General features: G+C 35.2%; 1 protein-coding gene across 4 annotated transcripts in view; it reads left to right on the top strand.

Annotated features, from left to right (window-relative positions):
• TTR (transthyretin) overlaps positions 1-27,365 on the top strand; it is a 1,143,467-nt gene that overhangs the window by 247,104 nt on the left and 868,998 nt on the right. The window contains exon 1 of one of the 4 annotated variants that reach the window (XM_050768296.1): positions 12,635-12,638. The exons of the other annotated variants lie outside the window; for them this stretch is intronic. The gene's annotated coding sequence lies outside the window, so the exon portion shown is untranslated. Of the gene's footprint in view, positions 1-12,634; positions 12,639-27,365 lie in introns of those variants that run through there. 4 annotated transcript variants of the gene reach the window in all.

Here is a 27,365-nt window from a genome sequence, read left to right as displayed (position 1 = left end):
CTAAATATGTACCTCCCTCATCACTTTGTAAAGACAAAGCTTTGGACTTAAACTTTCATTTCTTCTTTGATTCAACAAATACACATCAATCACCTTAACTATGCCAGGCACTGTGCTAGGCGCTACTACAATGGTAGACAAAAAGAGACACTGGTTTTACTTTAATTGAGGTTGTATTGGAATGAGAAATGTTTATCTGTGTGACTTTGAGAAGTGTCTAGATGTTCCTTTGCTTCTATTTCTTCATCTATTAATAAGAGATAATGACTTTAATATCATTAGATTAAAATGAAATGAGATACCATATAAAAGTGATCTGCAAGTATTAAATACTTGTATTTACTATATATTATTTATATATATACTACTATATGTATATGTGTTCTCAAAAGAGAAATAGTTAATGATAGTTCCATATTAAAGTGAGAGGAAGAGGGAAACCACTTGGTATTTTCCAAAAAAATTGAGGTGAGAAAACAAATACATAATCAAAATTATAAAATATTTTCCATCTACTTAGACTTATGCGCTGTAAACTTTACTTAAGAAGAACTCACTGAGCTGTTGCCATTTATTTTTATTTTTATTTATTTATTTATTTTTTTTTTTTTTTTTTTTTTTTTTTGAGACGGAGTTTCGCTCCTGTTGTCCAGGCTGGAGTGCAATGTCAGGATCTCTGCTCACCACAACCTCCACCTCCCGAGTTCAAGCGATTCTCCTGCCTCAGCCTCCCAAGTAGCTGGAATTACAGTCATGCACCACCATGCCCGGATAATTTTTTGTATTTTTAGTAGACATGGGGTTTCTCCACGTTGGTCAGGCTGATCTCGAACTCCCGACCTCTAGGTGATCCGCCTGCCTCCACCTCCCAAAGTGCTGGGATTACAGACGTGAGCCACTGCGCCCGGCCAGCTGTTACCATTTTAAATATTTGATTTGGGTCAATTCTGTTCTAGACAGTTTCAGCTCCTACCCCTACACCTGGTACATGGTGATCACTCTGTAAATCTTTCCAGAATAAAGGGAAATTTATATATTTATGGTTAAAACTCACACACAAACAAGCAAACAAAATACATTTTAAGAACAAATTTTAAAACTCATAAATGGCAAAATTTTAAAAAGAACATCCTATGCCAATTTATTTAAAGTTATATAGGTAAGGAATAGAGATTTCCAGCGGTAATACTTTTGATCCGAAGTTATCCATTTAGCCTTGGCTGTTTATCTACTCAGCAGAAATCCTGTAGATGATCCCTCAGCACAAGAATTCTCAGACTGATTCAACATTATGAAAGTGTCTACTTGTCAAAAGCATTGTCACCTCATAGGTCAATAAATATGGAGCAGTATTGGTTTAGGAACATGATCATTATTAGATTCCAGGGTAAAAACAGGTTATAAAGAGTAAATATACAATTAGTTAGTGAGAATTTTAAAATGCATTTATTTTAAAAGCAATTAAATAAACATTTGAAAAGTACTATACAAATGCAATTCTGGAAATGTGCAAGGGTGCGAAGTATGTGCTATGCTCTCTATAGCACATGATTCTTATTAGTTTCTCTTATTAGTAGTTTACCCTGCATTATTATTATACTTTTTATGTAGGCTACAAAATGAAAGAAGATTCTCTCTGTTCATAGATAATACAAAGTGTCATTTATTATGTTTCATGAAGCCTGAAGAGCTTACATTTTACAAGCTATACAGTTTCATAGAATCTTAATGAATCTAAATGTTTTTCCAGGGCTAATTGCTTAGTTTATAAATCGCAGGAATTTCTCTTTAATCATAGTTAGAAAAAATTATGGAAATAATTTTATCTCTATGAACATATGTTTACAAAGCAAATCATTTCTGGTATCTAAAATTATTGATGAAGTATTCTCTTTTATAATTACTTCAAATGTTATTATTAAATTTTAAAGAGATTATCAATTAATTTATAACTCTGTGCAACATCTCTTTAAGCAAATCTGAATTTTCTAACCTGGTAGGATGTCTTTAAAAATGATAATATTAGTGGCAATAACATTAGTGGTAGCAGTAGTGATGGTGTTTGTGGTAGTCATAGCTGTAGAAGTACCAAGCACATAAACTGCTTTTACCATATGTAAGTCAAGTACAAATGTTAATACATTTATTCCTTCTAATATTCCTTTAAGGTGGCATTCTGATCTTGATTTCACAAAGAAATTGAGCTTAAGCATATACTCCCAATCATAAAGTTAGGAATCAGTGAATCAGCATTCAAACACAAACAGTCTGATTGCAGATTGGGTTTTGAAACTCCGTAATAATGACTCTTTGTAGGCAACAATGGTAGCCAAGTAGTTATATTTAAGAGGCAGAAGGCGATCTATTTACAACTTGAAGAATCAGTTGATTCTGATTCCAGGCTGCACAAAAGCCTAATTAGCATATACCTCTATTGTAATTGGATAAAATAATGTTGTAATTGGTAACATTATTATAAAAACATTACTGAGGCCCATAGTTTTTTAAATAGTATTTTATTACTTGGATTTTAAACATAAGAAATATTAGGCTTTACAAACATTTGCACGTGGTTAAAAATATCGACAATCATATATGCAGTTTAAGGACTTTTGCTTTCCAAATTAAAGAGTAAACACACTTCCTCAAGGACATACTGCTCAGATTAAACTATTGATATATACTTAAAAGAAGTTAAATTTAACTATTCATGTAACATTAAGGTTACAGAATGAGAATATCTCTTCTTAACACAATTAATATTTAATAGTGCTGTATCACCAGGTAGAATATCTTAATATCTAAAGCACAAGAAGCTTCTGAAATATTTAGAAATAATTTAGGAGATTAAGTAGGGGATTAATACACCATAGGAACATTTGGTTTATATAATATCAAATATCCTGCTAATTGGAAATTTTTTTCATATTTTTTGAACTCTTCATTTTATCAAGACACGTAAAATGATATAATTTAAACAGATATGAATTAACTGACAAGAAAGAAAAAGAGTCAGTTCAATTATGTAAAAAAAATTTCAGCCAACACTTAACTGCTTGAGTGCTGGCCTGAAGCTGAAGTTGGGGAGATTTGTAGTTGACAGGAGAGCAGATGAAACTTTAGAGACTCTCCACCCTGTTGTTTTGACCCCTACACCCAATTCAGCTGAAGTTTTTACAGCCTAGAGTCTATGCTTTTATTATCTCCTTGATAGGTAATTAGTAGGCAATATGGTAAATGGTCTCGAGCAAATAAACAATGAATTTATAAGGAAAAATCTCAAGACATCTGAGAACCAGCAGCCCTGTAAAATAAAGACGGTAAACAAAATCACCTCTTGAAGCAAATCTGAATTTTCTAACCCGGTAGGATGTCTTTAATAAGAGCAGAGGAAAGAAGAATCAATGGAGTGGTCGAAGCAAGACTTTAAAAATATGGATATAAATATGTTTTAAAATATAAATAACATAATAGAAACCTGAAGGAAGAACAAATGGCTATTAAAAAATTAGATATAGATTAAAAATATAGTTAAATAAAATATTCAATAGATGGTTATACATTAGGAAGAATATTGCTGAAGAAGCAATTTGTGATATAGAAGAATAATTATATAGTGATAAAAAGATGCAGAAGCCTTTAATAAAGAAAGAACATAAAATATACATATGAAGAATAAATAAAAAAGAAGTGAAGATATGTGAAAGAAAGAGAAAAATGATAGGAGACATGAGATAAGGAATATTGGAAGATATAATGAGTCTGTTTTACAAAGATTAAAGAAAATAAATATATGAGTTCGATTGAAAAATATTATCAACAAGAATTTTAAAAAGTTGAAATTCTCAATCATTAAAGACAGAGAAGAAACAAATCACCAAAAAACAATAATCAGATTATCATCAGAATTTTCAACCATATCATTAGATTCATGAATACAATGGAGTAGTAATACACCCAAAACAAAAGAAAATAACATTTATCCTAGAAGTTCATATTCATTGAAAATAATATTTAAATTTGAGGGTAAAGATATTTGCAGGCCATGGAAGATCTCCTTAAAGAACTCCTGAAAAATGTAGTCAAGAAAGAAGGAAAAGGAATACCAGAAAAAACAATGTGATCTGGCAAATCATTTGGTTATGTAAATAATTTAGTAGAATGTATTTTAATTTAAATAAATAATTTTTAAAAAGCATCCAGTAGTCCCTTCTTACCCACTTTTTCACTTTCCCCAGTTTCAGTTACCTGCAGTCAACTACGGTCCAAAAATATTAAATGGAAAATTCCAGAAATAAACAATTCATAAAATTTAAATAGCAAGCCATTCTGAGGAGCATAATAAATCTCACACCATCTGCCCCATCCTACCTGGGGCATAAATCATTCCTTTGTCCAGAGAATCCACACTGAAATCTATGCTGTATATACTACCTGCCAGTTAATCACTTAGCAGCCATTTTGGTGATCAGATCTACAGCTGTTGCAGTATGGCAGTGCTGCTGTTCAAAGAACACTTATTTTACTTATCCAGCCCCCAGGTGAATGAGAAGTGATACTGGCAATTTGAATATGCAGAAGAGAAGCCATAAAGTGCTTCCTTTAAGTGAAAAGGTGAAAGTTCTTGACTTAATCCAGAAAGAAAAAGAATTGTGTGCTGAGGTTGCTAAGACTTATGGTAAGAACAAATTTATCTGTGAAATTTTGAAGAAGAATAAAGAAATTAAGACATAGTATGTATAGGGTTTGGTACTATCTGTGGTTTCAGGCATCCACTGAGGGTTTTGGAATGTATCCCCCGTGGATATAGGATAACTACTGTATTTATGAGAACCAGAAACTGATGCTCCATAATATATTAACATGGCATTAGAGTCAAGAAGGGGTAAGGAATTGAAGAGAGACATAGCATATTAAGTTTCCTATGTTATTAGGGTAAGAGGCAAGTAGCGTGGAGAAGCCCTATGTTTCACTTCTGGTTAGAATGGAGTTAAGTTGTATTGGACTAATCCTCCTGATTATTACGAATATTAACTCTGACAGGGTATCTTAAAAAGCAAATGTTGAAGGCCCTGGAGAGTAACCAAAGCAGGTAGAACCTGAAAGGGATATGACCCTTGAGAAACGAGACGGATACTTGGTAAGACCAGCTTTTTACCAAAGAAAACCCTCCAGTTCTCTGTGTGAACAAGAGAGAGAGCTCAAGCAGAAAACAACAATTTTACTTCAAGGAAGAGTCAGAGATTGAAGTGCAAGGATGCAAGACTGAATGGAAATTCAAAAGGGCGTAATCCTGAAAAGAATGGAGACTCAAAATATGCATAAAGTTTCATTTCAATCCTTGATTGACTCCTCAATTGCAATGCCAGAGTGAGTTTCCTAGGATCTAAGTCGAAAGCAATAGCCAGAAGGCTGCAAGAGCTGCTTTCCTGGTTCTGGGAAACAAAGATTGTAATTGAAGACTTAAGTAGTAGGAGAAATCCCCGAAGTGTCATACCTTATCAGAAAGACAATATCCTAGGAAAAACAGCTATGCTTCAAGATAAAGGGCAGAACTAAATAAATCTGTCCTGAAAAGCCTGAAACAAGTTTCTAAGGAAACAGGCCAATCTGAAGGAATTTAACAGCCTCAGCTTCACAAGAAGAAAACAATTCAGAGTATCTGTAATGTATTTTCACCAATGACAAGTGTATAAATTTTAAGGTTACTGTTAATTTAAAAAATTACTACACAACCAAATAGGTAAGAACATATTAACTACAATATGAGAGAAAAACAAGAAACAAAAAGAAGTTACTAGGAACAAAGTGACAGTGAAAAGATATTAGAATAAGACAGAGGGACAAAAATGGCTGTCATAAATATTTTAAATAATCTACAAAAAAATAAGATAAATAGAAATAGTGAAGAAACGAGTCATTTCAACAGACACATAGAAATTCTGAAAAAGAGTGAGATAGTATTCTGAAACTAAAAAATAAGTATCTAAAATAAAAGATTCATTGAATAAAACTACTTCTGATTATAAAGGAGTCACTGGTATCACACCTAAATTCCTACCATACAATATGCTCACACACACACATACACACATACATAACTTTTCTTTAAATAGCACAGAAATGTGCCTCAGAAAATAACGGGGAAAAAATGGTGAGTCTAAAGTCCTCCCATCTTTTTGCCTGAAGATAATTTCCAAACCACACAGCAACCATGACATCCCAAACAACAGAGAAGTCTCTGTGAATTGAAGGAGAAAAGAGTTAATATTCAGGAGGTTAACATGGCTGGTAACAATTAATTATTTTGACTATTTCAGGATTCATTTTTTAAACCAAGGGCAACCATTAAAAAGTAAATAATTAGCTGGGCGTGGTGGCTCATGCCCATAATCCCAGGACTTCAGGAGACCAAGGTGGTCAGATTGCTTGAGCCCATGAGTTTGAGACCAGCCTGAGCAATATGGAGAAACCCCATCTGTACAAAAAATACAAAAATTAGACAGGCATGGCGATGCATGCCTGTAGTCTCAGCTGCTTGGGAGGCTGAGGTGGCAGGATCACCTGAGCCTGAGAATTTGAGGGTGCAGTGAGCTGCGCTTGTGCCATTGCACTTCAGCCTAAATGACAGAGTAAGAACCTGTGTCCAAACATAAAAATAAAAATAAATAAATAAATACAAATAAAGAGATACAGATAATCAAAGAATGGAGATAAATGGAACGTTGGTAAATGCACAATTTTGTCTAACTGTATTAGTAATCACTTTAATTGTTTACAGTCTAAATATACCAATTAAAAACAGAAATAGTCACAGAGTGGAACACAAAACAACAAGACCCAACTGCATGTTGTCTACAAGAAATTCACTTTAAATGTGTATACATATATGTATGTGTGTGTGTGTGTGTGTGTGTGTGTATAATATTTGTGGTAGTCATAGCTGTAGAAGTACCTAGCACATAAATTGCTTTTACCATATGTAAGTCAAGTACAAATGCTAATACGTTTATTCCTTCTAATAATCCTTTAAGGTGGCATTCTGCTCTTGATTTCACAAAGAAACTGAGCTTAAGTGTATACTCCTAATCATAAAGTTAGGAATCAGTGAATCAGCATTCGAACACAAACAGTCTGATTTCAGATTGGGTTTTGAAACTCCATAATAATGACTCTTTGTAGGCAACAATGGTAGCCAAACAGTTACAGTTAAGAGGCAGAGGGAGATCTGTTTACAACTTGAAGAATTGGTTGATTCTGATTCCAGGCTGTACAGAAGCCTAATTAGTATACACCTCTATTATAGTTGGATAAAATAATGTTGTAATTGGCAACATTATTATAAAAACATTACTGAGGCCCACAGTTTCTTACATAGTATTTTATGGCTTGGATATTAAACATAAGAATTACTGGTCATTACAAACATTGCACATGGTTAAAAACATCAATAATCGTATGCAGTTTAAGGACTTTTGCTTTCCAAATTAAAGAATAAACATACTTCCTCAAGGACATACTGCTCAGATTAGACTATTACTATGTACTTAAAAAAGTTAAATTTAACCATTCATATAATATTAAGATAACAGAATGAGACTATTTCTTCTTAATACTATTAATATTTAATATATGCTATATATATATATTCAATATAAATGAATAAAGATATGCCATACCAACACTAATCAAATTAAAGCAGGAAAGCTGTATACATTTCAAACAGAGCAGACTTTAGAGCAAGGAAAGGAACCCAGAATAAAGTAGGGCATTACATAATGACAAAAAAGTCAATCTTCCTAGAAGACATAAAGATCCTCACTGTGTATACACTTAACAACACAGCATCAAAATAAATGAGGCAAAAATTAGGAGGACAGAAGAACAGCAAAGAGAAATAGATGGATTAACTATTACAATTGGAGAATTTAACACCTTTTTTTATCAACAATGGACAGATCCAGCACGTAGATAATCAGTAAGAACATAACTGAAGTCAACAATATCATCAATCAATTGGATATAATAGATATCTATAGACTTCATCCAATATCAGCAGATTATACATTCTTCTGTAGCTAACATATAACATTCATCAAGATAGATCACATATTCTAGGCCATAAAACACTTTAAAAAATTTAAAAGAAAAGAATTCATAGTATGACTGCTGTCACACACAATGAGATTACATTAGAAATCAATAACAGAAAGATAGTTGAAAATTATAAAAATATTTGGAGATTAAACAACACATTTTTAATTAACATATAGGTAAAAGCCAAAATCCAGGAGAGATTTTAAAATATTTTGAAATTCATGAAAATGAAAATCCTCTAAGAAGTTCTTAGAAGAAAATATGTAACATTGAATGCATATATTAGAAGAGGAAAGACTTAAAGTTAATAACCTAAGCTTATATCTTAGGAAAATAGGAAAAGAATAGCAAGTTAGACACAAAGTGAGCAGAAGAAAAGAAATAATAATTATTAGAACAGAAATACATAAAACTGAAAACAAGAAAATTAATAGAAAAAAATCAACAAAAGCAAAAGCTGGTTATTTGAAAAGATCAATAAAATTAATAGCCTTCTAGCCAGACCAAGAAAAAAAGACAACACAAAGTACTAATATCCGAAATTAAAGAGGGACCTTCAATTCATATCTCATGAACATTAAAAGGATAAAAATAAATGTTATAAAAACTTTATGTCCTCAAGTTTGATAATGAAGAAGAAATTGCCCAATTTATTGAAACACACAACTGTCAAAACTCATGCAAAAAGAAACACACGATCTTAATAGGTTTGTATCTATTAAGGAAACAGAATCAATAATTAATAATCTTCCAAAACAACATCAGACCCAGACCCAGGCAACGTACCCTGGTAAATTCTACTGAACGTTTAAGGAAGAAATTATATCAATTCTCTACAATCTTTTCCAGAATATATAAGCATGGAGAACACTTCCTAACTCATTCTATTAAGCCAGCATCATTATTACCCAAATAACAAAACTAGACAAAGATATTACCAAAATAGCTATAGAACAATCACTTTCATAAACAAAGATCTAAAAATCCTCTACAAAATATTAATAAATCAAATTCAACAATATATAAACAGAATTATACAAAATGACCAAGTTGAATATATCACAGATATGCAAAGATAGTTCAACATTCAAAAATCAACTAATGCAATCCATCATAACAAGAGACTAAAGAATAATATCAGATAATCATGTCAATGATGCAGATAAGCACTCAACAGAATCCAACACTGATTCATGATCAAAACTCTCAGGAAATGAGAAATGCAGGCAAATTTCCTCAATTTGACAAAGAACATATTCAAAATAACTACAGGCAATGTTATATGTAACAGTGAGAAACTTAAACCTTTCTGCTAAGATAAGGAACAAAGTAAGACTTCTCTTCTCACCAAGTTTTTTTCCCCCAACATTATACTGAAAGTCCTAACTAACGGAATAAAGCAAGAGAAGAAATTAAAATATATACAGACAGAGGAGAAAGAAAAAAAGGTTTTTTTTTTTTTTTTTTGCATTTGACATGACTGCCTATTAAGAAAAATTTTAAAGGATCAACAAAAAACTCCTGGAATTAATTATTGCAAAGTTAGGAAACAAAATTAATATACAAAATCAACTGCTTTCCTATACACCAGCAATGAACAAGTGGAATTTAAAATGAAAAACACATTACCATTTACATTTGCATCCCCCAAAATGAAATGCTTAGTTATAAATCTGACAAAGTATGTACAAGATTTATATGAGGAAACTACAAAAATGTAATGAAAGATTTTTAAGATAAATAAATGAAGTGAAACTTCGTGTTAATGGGTAGGAAAACTATCAAGACATCAGTACCTCCCAACTTGATCTATAGAGTCAATGCAATCCCAGTTAAAATCCCAAGGTATTTTGTGGATATCAACACACTGATTTTCAAGTTTATATCACAAGATAAAAGACCAGAATAGTCTCAATATTGAAGGAAGACAAAGTTAGAGGAAAGACTATCTGATTTAAAGACTTCCTATAAAGTTACAGTAATCATGACAGTGCTGTATTGGAAAAAATAATAGACAGATTGGTAGAATAGAATAAAGAACTCAGAAATAAACCTATATAAGTATAATCAACTAATATCAGACAAAAAAGCAAAGGCAATACAGTGTTAAAAAAGTATTTTCAACAAATGGTGCTGGAAAAACTTCACATCTATATGTAAAAAAGTAAATAAATATAGACACAAACCTTACACCCTTCACAAATTTTAACTCAAAATGGATCACAGACTTAAGTGTAAAATGAAAAACTACAAAACTCCTATACGATAATAAAGTCAATAACCTAAATGACCTTGAGTATGGCAATGACTTTTCAGATACAACACAAAAGGCACAATTCATGAAAGAAATGATTGTTAAACTGAACTTCATTAAAATTAAAAACTTCTGTTCTGTTACAGATACCATCAAAAACATGAGACATAAGCCACGGCTGGGAGAAAAATCTTTGCAAAAAACATCTAATAAAGGATTGTTATCCAAAATATACAAATAATTTTTAAACTCAACAATGAGAAAACCTGTTTAAAAAATTGGCAAAAGGCCTTAACAGATACCTCATGAAAGAAGATAAACAAATGAAAAGTAAGTATATGAAATGATGTTTAACATCTTATATTACATAATTGAAAAGTAACAAAACAATGGAGGGACCAAGATGGCTGAGTAGAAGCATCTGAGGTCCTTGGCTCTCATGGAGAAGAATGAAAATGATGTGTGAATTCAACACTTTCAACTGAAATGTCCAGGTTCTCACAGTGAGACTGACTAGACAGATGGCTCGACCCACTAAGAAAGTATGGTGGGGCGATGGCTACCCAGGATTGGTGTTGGGCCAAAGGAACCCTCACCCCCAGTCAAGGGAAGTGGTGAGGGATTGTGCAGCCCCGCCTGGGAAACCATGTTTCTCCCTTGGATCTTTGCAACCCATGGATCAGGAGAACACTTATGAGCCCACAACATCAGGACCTTGAGTTCAATACACAAAGATGGATGGGGTCTCAGCAGAGCAGTCACTCAGGATCATACAGAGACACAGGAGTTTTCCAATCTCTGGCCCTGGGAATCCTGGCAAGGCAGGAGATCTATTTGTATATTCCCCTAGAAAGGAGTCTGAATCCAGGAAGCCAAACAGCATTGTTCTGTAGACCCCACTTCCAGGGTACCTCACAAGTTAAGACCCACTGGCTTGGAAGTTCAGCAACAAGTGCAACAGACTGAAGACTGTCTGAGATGGACAAGTTCCCAGAGGGAAGGGCGGCCACCATTTCTGCAGTTAGGTTGACTCAGTCATTCTAGCCTGCTGGCTCCAGAAAGGCTGGGTGTTACTGGTTAAGGATAGTTGTCCAGGTTCTTGGAGTTTCAGAAAAAGAATTGGACAAAATGCACAAGCAAGACAGCCAAAGCAGAGACTTATTTTAAATAAAAGTTCACTCTACAGGGTGGGAGTGGGCTTGAGCAAGCAACTCAAAAGCGCTAGTTACAGAATTTTCTAGCATTTATATACCCTCTAGAGGTTTTCCATTGGTTCATCTAGTAGCCCAGGACCAGTTTGATTGACTGAAGAGAAGGCCCACAACCAGTCCGACTGGTTGCAGGAGAGGACTATTCAGAGGTAATTTTATTTTCCAACTGCCATGCAGCAACTACCACACAGCAAAAGGAGGGGTTGCAACTGCTATGCAGCAACTACCATACAGAGAAAAGAGGGATGGAAAGGGAGTAGCCTCTGATATCTAGTCAACATGAGTTGGCCTTAGGTTCCCTCCCTCCAGATCCTGTTCCCCTGCCTCACAGGTAGCCCATATGAGGAAGAATGTCCAACACAGCACAGCTGCTCTGTCCTAGCTTGGCTAGACTGCTTTTCCAAGCAGGATCCCGGTCCATCCCTCCTTACTGGGCAAGGCTTCCCTTTGGGAATTTCAGCGACTCCAGCCAGGATTATACAGACAGCCCTCTGATCTCTTCCTGGGAGGGAGCCCACAGTGGGAGAGGCAGCTGACATTTCTGCCATTCAGTCAACTCAGTTTTTCCAGTCTGCTGGCTCTGTAGAGTCTAGGCAGTCTGGACAAAGAAGGATTCTCCCCCAGTGCAGCACATCTGCTCTACCAAAAAGAAGCCAGATTGCTTCTTTAAGTGGGTTTCTGACTCCGTTCCTCCAGACTGAGTAAGACGTCTCAACAGGGATCTCCAGACTCCCCCTACAGGACAGACCAGGCTGGCAACAGGTCAGTACCCCCTCAGAGGAAGGAGCAGGCTACTATTTTTGTTGTTCTTTAGCTTCTACTGGTGATACCTCCAGGTAAGGGAAAAACTGAAGCAACTAGGATCTGGAACAATCCTCCAGCAAACCACAGTTACCCTACAGAAAACATGGAATACTATGCAGCCATAAAAAGGAATGAGATCATGCCCTTTGCAGGCACATGGATGGAGCTGGAAGCCATTATCCTCAGCAAACAAACACAGGAACAGAGAACCAAACTCTACATGTTCTCACTTATATGTGGGAGCTGAATGATGAGAACACATGGACACGGGGCGGGGGTAACAATACATACTTTGGCCTGTTGTTTGTGGGGTAGCAGGAGGGAAAAACACCAGGAATGCCAGCTAATGGATGCTGGACTTAATATCATGGTGATAGTTTGATCCATGCAGCAAACCACTGTGGCACACATTTAGTATGTAACAAACCTACACATCCTGAACATGTATCCCAGAACTTAAAATAAAAGTTGAAGGGAAAAAACAGAAATAAAATTAATAAAATGCACAACTATTAGAATGGCTAAATCCAAAACCAGCATCAAATGCTGGTGAGGATATGAAGCAACAGGAATGCTCATTCATTGCTGCTGGGAATGTAAAAATGGCACTGTTACATTGTAAGACAGTTTGGTGATTTTTTACAAAGCTAAACATGGTCTTATTATATGATACAGCAATCATGCTCCTAAGCATTTACCCAAATGTGTTAAAAATTTATACTCACAGGCTGGGCGTGGTGGCTCACACCTGTAATCCCAGCACTTTGGGAGGCCGAGGCAGGCAGATCACGAGGTCAGGAGATCGAGACCATCTCGATCTATTATTTCATATAGCTTTATATGTTAAAACAATAACTTATAGGACAATGCAAAATACATAAGAAAAATTATCAACAACTATAATTAGACATTTTTATATACTCCTACTAACAAGTGAATAGATTGAGCAATATAAACTAAGAAAAAATTATTGGAAAGGTCAAAAATCTAAATTGACAAGTTTGACTATCAACTTTTCACACAACAAACACAGAGTGCATATGCTGTTTGAACCTACACAAAACATCCCCAAAATAGACTATATACTAGGCCAAAAAAGTAGGGCTCATGTACACAATATTTATGTCCTGTAGCAAAAGTTCAACAGGAAGCAAAAGTTAATTTAAAAATTATAAAATGAATAATTAAAATGTGATGCCTGAAAATAAGAAATAACAGCCTTACATTTTTAACTAAAAAACATTTCCTAGTTACAAGATATTTAGCACTTAAGGACAATTAAAATACTAACTGCTAAATTTGGGGGGGATATATTTAAGTCACTAGTTACAGAGGATTTTGTAATTCTGTGTATTTATCTATAAGAATACAAAAAATACTGAAAATAAATGAACAAGAATGGTGAAATCAAAAAAGTAAATCTAAGAAAGGGAGAAGAAAGTAGTAAAATAAGGGCAAGAATGTGCAGGGAATGACAATAAATGTAGATATGATCAAAAACAAAGCTGAATTATTGCAAAGATGCATGTATTAGTCCATTCTCATGCTGTGATGAAGAAATACCAGAGACTGCATAATATGAAGAAGCAAACATGTCCTTCTTCACATGGCAGCAGGAGAGAGAAGAATGAGAGAGAAGGTGGGGAAAGCTCCTTATAAAACCAGCAGGTCTTGTGAAAGATCACTCACTATCATGACAACATAATGAGGGTAACCAACCCAATGATTCAATTACCTCCCACCTGTTCCTCCCACTACACGTGGGATTATGGGAACTATAATTCAAGATGAGATTTTGTTGGGGACACAGCCAAACCATATCATTCCACCCATGGCTCCCCCTAAATCTCATACCTTCACATTTCAAAACACAATCATGCCTTTCCAACAGTCCCTCAAAGTCTCAGTTCATTCTAGCATTAACCCAAAAGTCCAAGTCCAAAAGTCACATTTGAGACAAGGCAATTTTTTTTCCACCTATGAGCCTATAAAATAAGTAGTAAGTTAGTTACTTCCTCTATACAATGAGGGTACAGGCACTGGGTAAATACAGCCATTTTAAATGTGAGAAATTGACCAAAACAAAGAAGCTACAGGCCCCATGCAAGTATGAAACCTAGCAGGGCAGTCAAATCTTAAAATTCTGAAACGATCTCCTTTAACTCCATGTCTCACATATCCAGGTAACACTGATGCAAGAGGTGGGCTCCCACAGCCTTGGGAAATTCTGCCTCTGTGGCTTTGCAGGGTACAGTCCTGCTCCCAGCTTCTTTCATAGGCTGGTGTTATGTGCAGCTTTTCCAGGCACACAATGCAAGTTATTGGTGGATCCACCATTCTGGAGTCTGGAGGCAGTGGCCCTCTTCTCACAGCTCTGCTAGGCAGTGCCCCAATGTGGACTCTGTATGGGGGCTCTGACCCCAGATTTCTTTTTGGCACTGCCCTAGCAGAGGTTCTCTATGAGTGCTCTACCCCTGCAGCAAACTTCTGCCTGGACATCCAGGCATTTCCATATAGCCTCTGAAATCTAGATGAAGGTTCCCAAGCCTCAATTCTTGACTTCTGTTCACCTGCAGGCCCAAAATCGCACGTAAGATGCCAAGGCTTGGGGCTTGCACACTCTGAGGCAACTGACTGAGATGTATGTTGGCCCCTTTTAGCCATGGCTGGAGCCAAAGCAACTGGGGCACAGGGCACCAAGTTCCTAGGCTGCATAGAGCAGGAGGGCTCTGGTCCCAACCCATGAAACCATTTTTCCCTTCTAAGCCTCTGACTGGTGATGAAAGAGGCTTCTGTGAAGGTCACCGACATGCCCTGGAGACATTTTCCCCATTGTCTTGGTGATTAACATTCAGTTCCTCATTACTTAGGCAAGTTTCTGCAGCCAGCATGAATTTCTCTCCAGAAAATAGGATTTTCTTTTCTATTATATTATCAGGCTGCAAATTTTCCAAATTGATGTTCTGCTTCCTCTTGAACGCTTTGCTGCTTAGAAATTTATTTTGCCAGATACCCTAAGTCATCTTCCTCAAATTCAAAGTTCTACAAATCTCTAGGGCAGGGGCAAAATGCCACCAGTCTCTTTGCATAGCAAGAGTCACCCTTACTCCAGTTCCCAACAAGTTTCTCATCTCCATCTGAGACCACCTCAGCCTAGACTTTATTGTCTATATCACCATCAGCATTTTGGTCAAAGCCATTCAACAGGTGTCTAGGAAGTTCCAAACTTTCCCATATTTTTTTATCTCCTTCTGAGCCTTCCAAACTGTTCTAACCTCCACCTGTTACCCAGTTCAAAAGTCACTTTTACATTTTGGGGTATCTTTACAGCAGCACCACACTCTCTGTGGTAGCAATTTACTGTATTAGTCCATTCTCATGCTGCTATGAAGAAATACCGGAAACTGGGTAATGTGTAAAGGAAAGAGGTTTAATTGACTCACAGTTCTGCATGTCTGGGGAGGCCTCAGGAAACTTACGACCATGGCAGAAAGGTATGCAAACACATTCTTCTTCACCTGGCACAGGAGAGAGAATAATGAAAGTGAAGCAAGGGGAAAGCCCCTTATAAAACCATCAAATCTCATGAGAACCCAATCACTATCACAAGAATAGCATGAGGAAACTGCACTCATGGTTCAATTACCTCCCACTGGGTCCCTCCCATGACACACGGGGATTATGGAAACTATAATTCAACATGAGATTTTGGTGGGGACACAACCAAACCTATCAATACACAATCTGGATATAGATATAGATATAGATAGAGATAGAGATATAGATATAGATATAGATAATAAAAATCAAATAGCAAATCAAATAGACAAAACAATTTATACTCATTGGGGTAGAAACTAGAAACAAAGCAGACAAGAGTTGTAAGATATTCTTATGAACATATCAATCTGGATGAAATCTAGAAAAAATAAACTTGTTTTTTATTAAGAGTAATAAGAAATCAAAATTTCCCTAATGTACAAATTTTATGCTCTGACTCAACAAAAATTATTCTCGGACACATCAATTCCAAGATGAGGCTTCAGAATTTACTTGTGTACTTTTATATGTAAAATATGTTTTGATTTTCATAAGAGAAATGGGGAAAATTAAAATGTATTATCTAAAATGAGGGTTGAGCCACTTGGACTCATTTTACCATGTGTTTCCTGAAGATAGGGACCATAATTTGTACATCTTTGTGGCTCTGGTGTCTAGCTTAGTAAAATCTGGCACACAGGGATACTAAACAGATAGTTATTAAATGAATAAATGAATGCAGTAAAATCACATGGATGGACGGATAGATGGTTGGGCGGATGGATACCATTTATAAATATAACATTACATGATTAGGAAAAATGTCTGCTTTTTACTTAAACATATCTATTCAAATAAGATGTTAATGCTCCTATGCGATGAAGTTTTCTACATTTAAGTAAATGAATAGATTATAAACTGTTACAAGTGTGTGCTGTCAATTTAGGGAATCAACCTGATGTTTAGGCATATCCCCCCTCTTCCCCTAGCTGGGCTCTTATTTTATTATTTTCTTCTTCCTTTCTTAGATTTGCTTTTTTTTAATTTTCACCATTCTTGCTTATTTATGTTCAATATTTTTTGCTTTCTTACAGATAAGTATACAGAAAAATTTTTTAAATCCCCTCTCAGTATTTCCTTAACCAGATCCCCAAACTTTAACATTTAGTACTTTCATTGTCCTTAAGTGCCAAGGACTATGTGTTGGTTAAGTGATAGCTCTTATCCAACTTATAGGTACTGGACTAGCTGTTAGCGATTTTTGGATAGGACCCTTGTAGGAAGTTAATACTTGCCTTTCCAGGTTCAGAATTGTGAGAGAGATCGAGACAGAGAGATCAAGAGAAGATGCATATCAACAGTGAAACATTGGAGATCCTAATGCCATCATTATTACAATTAACTCTTATTGGAGACACAGCTTTGACTATTTGGTCAGATGGCTTGCTAATGTATTTTCTCAAATTACACAGATTTACTCAATGGAATATTGTATATTTGGGAATCTCTAGGTTTCCCCACAGAAACAGGTCTTGCTCCACTGAGCCTCCCACACAGTGAGTAGGAGCACAGGGTACCTTTTCTGCAGGTAATTATTCGCAGAAAAAAGGAGGAAAAAGCTAAGTTAAGTATATACATACATTTTTTTCAGACTTGCCACAGAAAGGTATGAAATGCAGAGAGTCAGAGGTAGTACCCAATGCCTGATAAAAGTCACTTCGGAGAGAAATAAAGTCTAGAGGGAAGGAGGTTCACACTTACTTGTGAAATAATATTCAAAGCATTTTGATTTCCTATCATAAATATTAAATTTAAGATTATTATGTCTTCTACAACGAGGCATTAATCTATATTTCCAGATAAACAACAATTAAAAAATAGAAATAAAGGTCAGATTAAATCGTATTCTTAGCTATCCAGTTCCTTCAAAAACCAGTCATCTGAAACAGAAACTATCTATAATCAGAAAAATTGTGGATGGCTAGAGAGCAAAAGTATACTGCATTAATCCAGCAATTAAATTAATTGAGTCCTGAATATGTCAGATTGCTTGCTTTGCCAAAAGCAAGTCTCTGTCTTAATCAGGAACATAATTTAGTCAGGTGTCTGGGTGAGAATGGGTAATGATTTTATGCAAAGTAAGTGAAATTTAGCAAGATTGGCTCAGGCTCAGATAAAATATTTTTTTTCCTGTCTATTGTTAGGTCTTTTTCTTAAAAGAGGTAAAATAATAAAATATAACAATGGAATTTACATCTTTCAAAGTACTTTTTTTACATATTCTATCCTCAGGTACTTATATAACGTAAATAGAGTGGTTGTTATTTTCAGCATTTTATAAAGATTTTGAAATAATATAAACCTAGCTGAGATGTGGCCTTTGGGGAACGTCACTTCACTTTAGCTTCCCGAACTCTTAAATTAAATTAAACATAGCTACCATTATGTAATTGACATGAGAATTCAAAGAGATTTAAAAACATTGCATCTATTCTTAGTATGAAAATTGCTCAGCAATGGAGCAAGATACTACGGTATGGTATAAACAAAGTCTGGACTAGGAGCCAAAGTCCCAAGTTCACACCCTAGCTCTTTTCCTTTCTGAAGATGTCACTTTAGGAAATTCACTTAATTTGCCTGGCCAAATGCATAATCATAAAATGCATTTGGTTACTTCGATAACAGTGGTAGAAAAAAATGTCTTTCATTATGGTATTCTATGGTTATAAGCTAAAACAATATTCACTACAATCTAAGACATCTTATTTTCATTTTTTTGTCATTTTCTTAAAATCATGGTGCTTCCTTTATGATTATTTGCTGTTCTTAATCTATTTTTTCATTGTATGTCATATATGTCCAGAGTAGAATTCTAGAATTTTGTAAAGGAAGATCTCACCTTCCAAGGAGTGAAAATTATGGTGGGTACTTGAAGACTTCACAAAGAGCAAAAGTAAGAATTAGTTAAAGCTGGCCCCTTGGATGTTCCCACCTGGATATATTTGGATAAAATAAAGTTTATTCATTCATCAGATGTAGAATGGATCCTAACTTGAAAACCCTTCAGCCACACAAATTGAGGAAGAAGATTTTGGTGGTTCACGAAACTGGGTTAAGAAATTCGTTTAACAGGTTGTATTTCAAATTCTGGATCTAGAAGTACAGAATCCACCACCTGCACAATATCTAATTAAAATTAACAAAACTTATGCAAGTATTCTGACTGCAAATGATGCTTTAGTAGATCAGACGTCTGAGGAGTTGTATTAATCTTTTTTCATGCTGCTGATAAAGACATATCCAAGATAGGGAAGAAAAAGAGGTTTAATGGACTTACAGTTCCACATGGCTGGGGAGACCTGACAATCATGGTGGAAGGCAAGGAGGAGCAAGTCACATTTTACATGGATGGTGACAGCCAAGAGAGAGCTTATGCAGGGAAACTCCCATTTTTAAAACCATCAGATCTCCTGAGATGTATTCACTATTATGAGAACAGCATGGGAAAGATGCGTTCCCTTGATTCAGTTATCTCTCACTGGGTCCCTCTCACAACATGTGGGAATCATGGAAGCTACAAGATGAGATTTGGGTGGGGACACCGAGCCAAACCACATCAGGAGTCAACCAGAGTTTATCCATGCATACCTGCCTCACTTGTAGGCAACCTCAGCAATAAAAATATAAACCAAGATCATAGAAGTAAAACATGAAATTCTCTAATAATGCAAATATCTATGACCTAAAATGCATAGACCAATGCCTTTACATCAGGATAGCACTTTTTGGAAAGCTTTTACTTAAGGCCTACACTCTGTATTTTAAACCCAAAATTACCAAATGTGGTTATCTAAAATTCAAGATTAGAAATGGAGTAACTAAACAAAAGCACAAAGGAACTGTGAAAACCAGGTATACTGATTACGTGCCATAAAATAACCAAGAAAGAGAGAGAAGAAAGAGTTTTGATTAAGTATATGAGTTATAAAAGCGTAACAGTCTGTTGCCATTTGTGTAAAGCTAATCAGCCTCTGTCTCAGTGTTAAATAGTCTGAGAGATAATCTTTGTAATAAATATGGACCTGAATAATCATTGAATTTTAAATTATGATTATTATACTCTGTCCCAAAGTCCCTTAAAACATCTATATGAAATTTCAAACTCTACTTAAATTTTTGTAATGTAGAACCTAAAAACAAATAATACCTTTTATGGGAAGAGGTTTCCCTTAAGTGAAATGCTTCATTTCAATGTAAGTTCAGAGAAGTAAGCCATTATTTCACTCTAGACTTGACTAAACAATCAACCTTTTCAATTCTACAAAATTAACCATCAGAATTTTAAATGCATTGAATTCCATGTTGCCTTAAGACAAATAAACATTTGCTTTACTTGTCTGATTAATTGTCTGTCTTCACCACAAGCAGGATGGCAATTTTTGTCTCCATTGTTTACTGTTTTATCCACAAGACCTAAGTTCATAAATTCATGGTGGCACATAGTAAGTGTATAATAATTTTTTCTTTTGGTTTCTCATTCCTGAACACAAGAAAAGCATAAAAGACAGATCTTGTGATATCTATCTGCTAACACTTTATTAACTCCACAACATCTCTGTTTAAGCCTCTATTTTTAATTCACTCATAGCAAACTTCTTCAATTAGCAATCCATTTTGTTAAAAACTAATAAAATATTAATAACTAATGACTAATAATATAAATAGAACAAATAGTAATGCAACTAATTCTGATGGGTTTTCTAAAATGTTAAATAAAATCAAATATTTCTCTGTATATATATATATGGTAACTTTGTTTAAATTTAAATAGAACAAATAGTAATACAACTAATTCTGATGAGTTTTCTAAAATGTTAAATAAAATCAATTATTTCTCTGTGTATATATATGTATGTGTATATATATGTGTGTATATATATATGGTAACTTTGTTTAAATTTATTTTTTTCTTTGTCTTGTTTTGTCTTTCTTCCCCCTTAACATTTAAAAAATTAACTAGCTTTTCTCACTCTATAGCTAAATAAAGCAATAAAGTAATAGATTGATAGATATGATTTTAAACCTACTGACTGTACATGAGTTTCTTTATACAAAACACATGTGCATACAAACACTCTACATGAATTATATATAATAATTTTGTGCTACTTTATAAGAAACAAAAAAGGTGCAGTAGTCGATGAATTTATGTTATTTGTCAAAAATTATATGGTAACTTTTATTAGGAGCATTAGGAAACTAATACGGAAATGTTGTGGAAATTAAGTAAGATAACTGATAGATAACTTGGCATATAAAAGAGAATGAATAAGTAACAAATAGTATTTTAACTATGCTTTATTTTCTTTGGCTACTAGAACATTATTAAATCAACTGCTTTTTTTTTTTTTTTTTTTGACTACAGTTCTGTAGGATAGAAGTCTGACGTGGATATCGCTGAAGTAAAATCAAGATGTTCTCAGGGCTACATTCCTTCTGGAAGCTCTAAGGGCAACTCTGTTTTCCTGTGCTTGCCAATTTCTAGAAGTTACCAACAATTCCTGGCTTGTGGTCCCCTTCTTGCATCATCAAAACTTGCAACTTTGCATTTCTTGGACCATTTTTCTGCAGTTCATTTCCTTCTGACTCTCTCATGCTGCCTTCTTATGAATCATTATGAAAACAAATCTTTCTTTGTAAGTTCATTTTGCTCTAGGGCCCTTGTGACTACATTGGGCCCAACTGTAAAATCGAGGCTACTCCCCTCATTTTAACATCAGCTGATTAGCAAACGTAATTCAATTTGCTACCTTATAATTCATCTTTGCCATGTAACCTAACATACAGATTCTGGGAGAATAGGACATGGATATCTTTGAGGGTCATTACATCACCTACTACAACCCCTCTGAGGTGTGTACAATTATCCCAATTTGCAGTGAGACTGTATTTTAGCATATTGCTTCAGGATAAGGCACTAGGTATTTAGTTTCTTGGTGCTCTTATGATTCAGCATTGTGCACAGTGAAAGTATACCATAAATATTAACTCACAAAAGGTAGTTATAGTTGTTTAAGATATCAAAAAAAGAAGTACACGTGTCAGTTCACACTTTGGCCACAATCAAAGCCTATTTTACTGTCAGATACGAACACTATTCATTATAATTAAACTACTATTCTTTGAAAAGAGGTACAAGACCCAACCATTAGTCCCATCAGTCTTGGCAGGTATCACATTCTCACTAGGGAAGTCTGAAGTCCACTCTCACGTATCATTTTAATATTTATCATGGAAAGAATATGAAAGTTAGAATTGAATGGTCTAGGCTTAAAACATCTATCCCTTGCTAGAAAGGCAGCTTTGGACAAGTGATGTATGGTAACCTCATTAATGCAGTGGAGGTAACAATTCCTTCCTTGTAGCAATTTTGTGACTAAGAAGATATTATGGATATAAAGCACCCACCACAAAGATTGACAGGTGGTAATTACCTACCTACACTTTTAACTTTACTTATTAGATGCATCTTGACCAGTACCTTTAGATTTGTGGATTTTCTGTTTATTACCCATGTGTCCTAGAATAAGCCACATTACCACTTCGATTTTCAGTTTCCTTGTCTGTAAAACAGGACCTTAGAAAAATTGATCCGTCTTGAGAATTAAATAAAATCCTGAATGTGAAAGGACTTGTAAACTGTTAAAAGCCAGAATTAATAAGTTATTTTGGCACAATTTACTGGTTTAAAGTTCAGGAATTCTTAAATTTTAAATGGTTATCGGTGTTCCATATATCAGAATACCAAGGGTCAATAAGCTGTCTCATTTTCAATTCTGACATTGCAGAACTATTAAAGCAAAACCTAAGAAACGTTTCCAAGCCAAAATTCAGAAGTTTTTCCCCAGGCTTCTAACACCAATTGTCCTCCTATGTAATACACTCTAACCAAAAAAAAAAAAAAAAAAAATTCTAGGAACTGTTCTCCGAGCACATGTCTGCAATTTTAAACAGACTCACGCTGCCATCTGCTCCTTCTGATAAGAGACTCATCTGTCTGCTAAGAAGGTAGGGAAAAGGCTCACTAAGAAAGAATAATGCAACTCTGCAACCTCTACAGCCTCGCTGGGTGGCTCATGGACATGCACCAACTAATCAGGGGTCAAACCAACATTTTTAGGATGTATTTGGATAGGATTTGAATTCACTGTGACTGCACTCTAAACAGCACTACATTCAGCTACTGGTGTAATTTGGACAATGAGTTCAGCATCTGCTACCTTTCAGCAGCAAGGCATAATGAGAGAAGTGTGATTAAGGGAATTCACCTATCTCAATGGTTTTTATGATTTTAGAAAGCTGAAATGAGAGTTGTTCTCACATAGACAAGGGAATATGTGTATGTATATTTGTGTGTATGATGTAAGAATAACTGTAACAGGGTAGCTTTCTCATATTAAGAAATACTCTAAAATTAAATGCATTTGAAACAATCCAAATATATAGTCTTATTCAACTTAAAAAATCCAGCAGGACTTTAATTATTAACAAGGCTATTAAACTATATAACCTATACAATTTATATTATGTCAACAGTGGTTTCATTGTTAGAAAGCAAATTGAAACCATATATATTTACCCAAATATATATGCCTATATATGCACAGAAAATTCCTGGGGGTATATGCATAAAAATGTTATTAACACATACATCTGGAAATTGGAATAAAATTTTGTTTGTTGGGAAAGATTGGACAGGAGAAATTTTAACTTTCTCTTTTTACAAATTACCTTCCTGTACACTGATTATTTTAAAATCTTTAAACTATATTACTTTATACAATTAAAGAACACTCACCTAATCAACAAAAGAGAATTGGAGATTAAATTCTAATTTGATTTAATCAATCTAATTTTAAAGTAATTTTGAAGTTGGAATCAGGAAACCAAGCTAATTCTCTCTCTTCTTTTGACAGTACTACAATTGATATTGAGTTAGTTCAACTAAATAATCTTCCTTTCTCATCAATGAAATTGGAACAATATAATCAGATCTAGTCCACTTTTCAGAAATGTATTATAGCTAAAAGTAAATTAACTATGGTATACTGTATTATGAATGTTATTATACCAATAAACTGTGGTCATAAATCTAGCTCCCAAGTGACTGAGGCAATTATGTATATATTCAGATGAAATTGTCTACTTGCCTGAATAATTCAGATAATGCTAGCAACTAAACCAGCTATTCATTCAAAATACAAAAATAATCGTTTTAAATGAATGATATATGCTGACATTATTTATACTTTATAATAACTATTTCATAAGATTTTAGGACAAAACATACCTGATGTTTGATTTTATTATTATTCAAAATTTCACATTTGACATTTATTCTACTTGGCACTCTTTTTTAACTCATTGGAAAAGACTAACAAAGAGAAAGGATAAGAATACACACTAGGCCCTTGACTTTTATCCATATTTTAGTCTGTTTTTTACCCTTAGGAGAAAAAAATCCTAATTCTTAATTTGTCTTTGTGCAAGTGTTCCAACATGGCCTTCCAGATTAATGGGAAAGTGGTCTATAAACTTCAGAGTTTCAGAAAAGGATACAGTTTCCCATTGATATGGTTTGGCTCTGTGTCCCCACCCAAATGTCATCTTGAATTGTAATCCCCACCAAGTCCCTCCACTTGTCAAAGGAGGGACTTGGTGGGAGGTGATTGGATTATGGGGGCGGTTTCCCACATGCTGTTCTTGTGGTAGTGAGTTCTCATGAGATCTGATGGGTTGTTTGTTTGTTTTGAGATGGAGATTCACTCTTGTTGCCCAGGCTAGAGTGCAGTGGTGTGATCTCAGCTCACTGTAACCTCTGCCTCCCAGGTTCAAGCAATTCTCCTGCCTCAGCCTCCTGAGTACCTGGGATTACAGGCACCCGCCACCACGCCCAGCTAATTTTTTGTATTTTTAGTAGAGATGGGGTTTCACCATTTTGGCCTGGCTGGTCTCGAACTCCTGACCTCAAGTGATCTGCCCACCTCATGCTCCCAAAGTGCTGGGATTACTGGTGTGAACCTGCCAAGATCTGATGGTTGAAAAGTGTGTGGCTTCCTTCCTGCTCTCTTTCTCCTGCCACCTTGTGAAAAAGGTGCTTGCTTCTCCTTCACCTTCTGCTATGATTTTAAGTTTCCCGAGGCCTCCCCAGCCATGCAGAACTGCCAGCCAATTAAACCTCTTTTCTTTAAAAATTACCCAGTCTCAGGGAATATCTTTACAGCAGTGTGAGAATGAACTAATACACCCATTTTGTCCTTTTCTTCCCCTTTAATTTTATTATCCAGCTAATTTTCAGGCTGTCATGGGAAAAAAAAGGGCACAAATGAATGAATGAATAAATCAAAGAATCCACCAATCCATGAAGCTTTGGCTTCATGGCTTCAGCTACAGAGAAAAAAAGAAAAGAGATATCTATTTGTTTCAAGGTAGAGAAAGATACGGAGTAAATGTGGCTAACAGAGACAATTCTCATGAATTTTGTAGGGTCTATGATCATCTGGGGTTTTGTGAAAACTTAAATCCTATTCATCATATAATAAGTATGCTTCTGCTGAAGCAAGTGGTAGATGTACATACACACACACACCCCCACACACATGCATACACATATTTTAAAATCTTAAATTTCTATATTATAGTAGATGTATTATAAAGATAAAAGAGAGTCATAATATTGCTAGCTGATTGTATGTATAGTATAGCTGGATTGTTCTATGCTTTGGTGAAAATGTCAAAATGGAATAATGGAAACAATAATAGCAAAAATGTCCCATGCAGGGGAAAGGGTTCCTCTTTTTTGCACGGGCTTTTATTTTTTTCCAGCCAATGACAATCTAATAACAAGCTAATAGCTAACATATTTCTAATACCTCTCCCCAAACAAGGTCACAGAATTTTGTAGCTATTATTTCATAAATCTCCAGATTGCTGTGAGCTTTGAAGAAAATACGTATTGTTATATTCACTTTGTTTACCAGAATCAAGACACAAAGAAGGAAAATATATATTCCAAGAAAAACAGCAAGATGACTAGAGGGCTTAAACTTCATCTCACAGAGTCTGTGATTTTGTTTGTTAGTTTAGGATTTATTTTCATATGATATCCAGATAGTTCCCGAAATTTGTAGAACGATAGCATCAGTATTACCTGGGAATCTATTAGAAATTAAGAGTGAACCAGACCTGCTGAATTATCACCTGCATTTTACCAAAATATGCAAATGACTTGTATGTTCACTGAAGTTTGGGAAGTAAGGAACTATTATATATAAAAGGCCTAACAACGTTTTAAAAAATTCTCCTTACACATATGTGTAGCAGACACAGAGTTGTTATTTACCAAATTAAGTTCTCTTTTTTCTAAGCACTTGGAGAGATTACCTTCTCTCTTGTAGTTAGGCGTGACTATGTGATAGATTTTGGCCATTTATAATGGGCGCCAGTGATAAAGGCTCCCGTTAGTCTTAGCTCACATGACCCTGTGCTCTATATCTCTCTCATTCTTATCTCAATGTACAGAGTGACTGGGGAAGTAAGGCACTAAAGTTAGCAGAGCCTCCACCAGCCTGGATCCCTAAACAACCGCGTGGAGTAGAGGCCCTTTCCATACCTACCTCCAGAAGCCTTGGACTATGTGTGAGTGAGAATAAAAATTACCTTGTATTGGCTGGGCGCGGCAGCTCACGCCTGTAATCCCAGCACTTAGGAGGCCGAGGTGAGTGGGTCATGAGGTCAGGAGATGGAGACCATCCTGGCTAACACGGTGAAACCCCGTCTCTACTAAAAATATAAAAAATTAGCCCGGCGTTGTGGCGGGCGACTGTAGTCCCAGCTACCCCTGAGGCTGAGGCAGGAGAATGGCGGGAACCCGGAAGGCGGAGTTTGCAGTGAGCCGGGATCCGGCCACTGAACTCCAGCCTCCGCGACAGAGCTAGACTCCATCTCAAAAAAAAAAAAAAAATTTCTTTGTATTAATTAAGCCATACAATTTCAGAATTGATCTGTTATAGAAGCCAGTATTACACATTTTAGGGGCAATCCTTAAATTTTAAAAACAGTAACTTGAACTGTGGCACTGTTAAAAGAGCGCTGGATAAATAATATTAGACTAGCTTTGGTCCTTTCGTCTGAATGAATGCAGGCCTCGTAATTCCTTTGGACTCTTTTCCTGTCATGTTTCTCTTTCTTCGTGATTTTCTGTCATCTACCCTTAAACTATATTATTTATAGCCTCTTAAATTCTAGAATTCTTTATTCTCTCATTATTTTCATTTTGAAAGTCAGAGAAAATTTAGAGACAAATCACTTGTTATGCTATCAGTTTTGTAGATGTACAATGAATGACCCCTGGCCTATGTTATTACTTATGAATAGCACTGGAGAAACTATGGCAATTT

The sequence above is a fragment of the Macaca thibetana genome, chromosome 18 (genome assembly GCF_024542745.1).
Source record: "Macaca thibetana thibetana isolate TM-01 chromosome 18, ASM2454274v1, whole genome shotgun sequence".
Lineage (NCBI taxonomy): Eukaryota > Metazoa > Chordata > Mammalia > Primates > Cercopithecidae > Macaca > Macaca thibetana.
The sequence above is the reverse complement of the archived record's forward strand: the minus strand, read 5'-3'. Positions and strand labels throughout refer to the sequence as shown.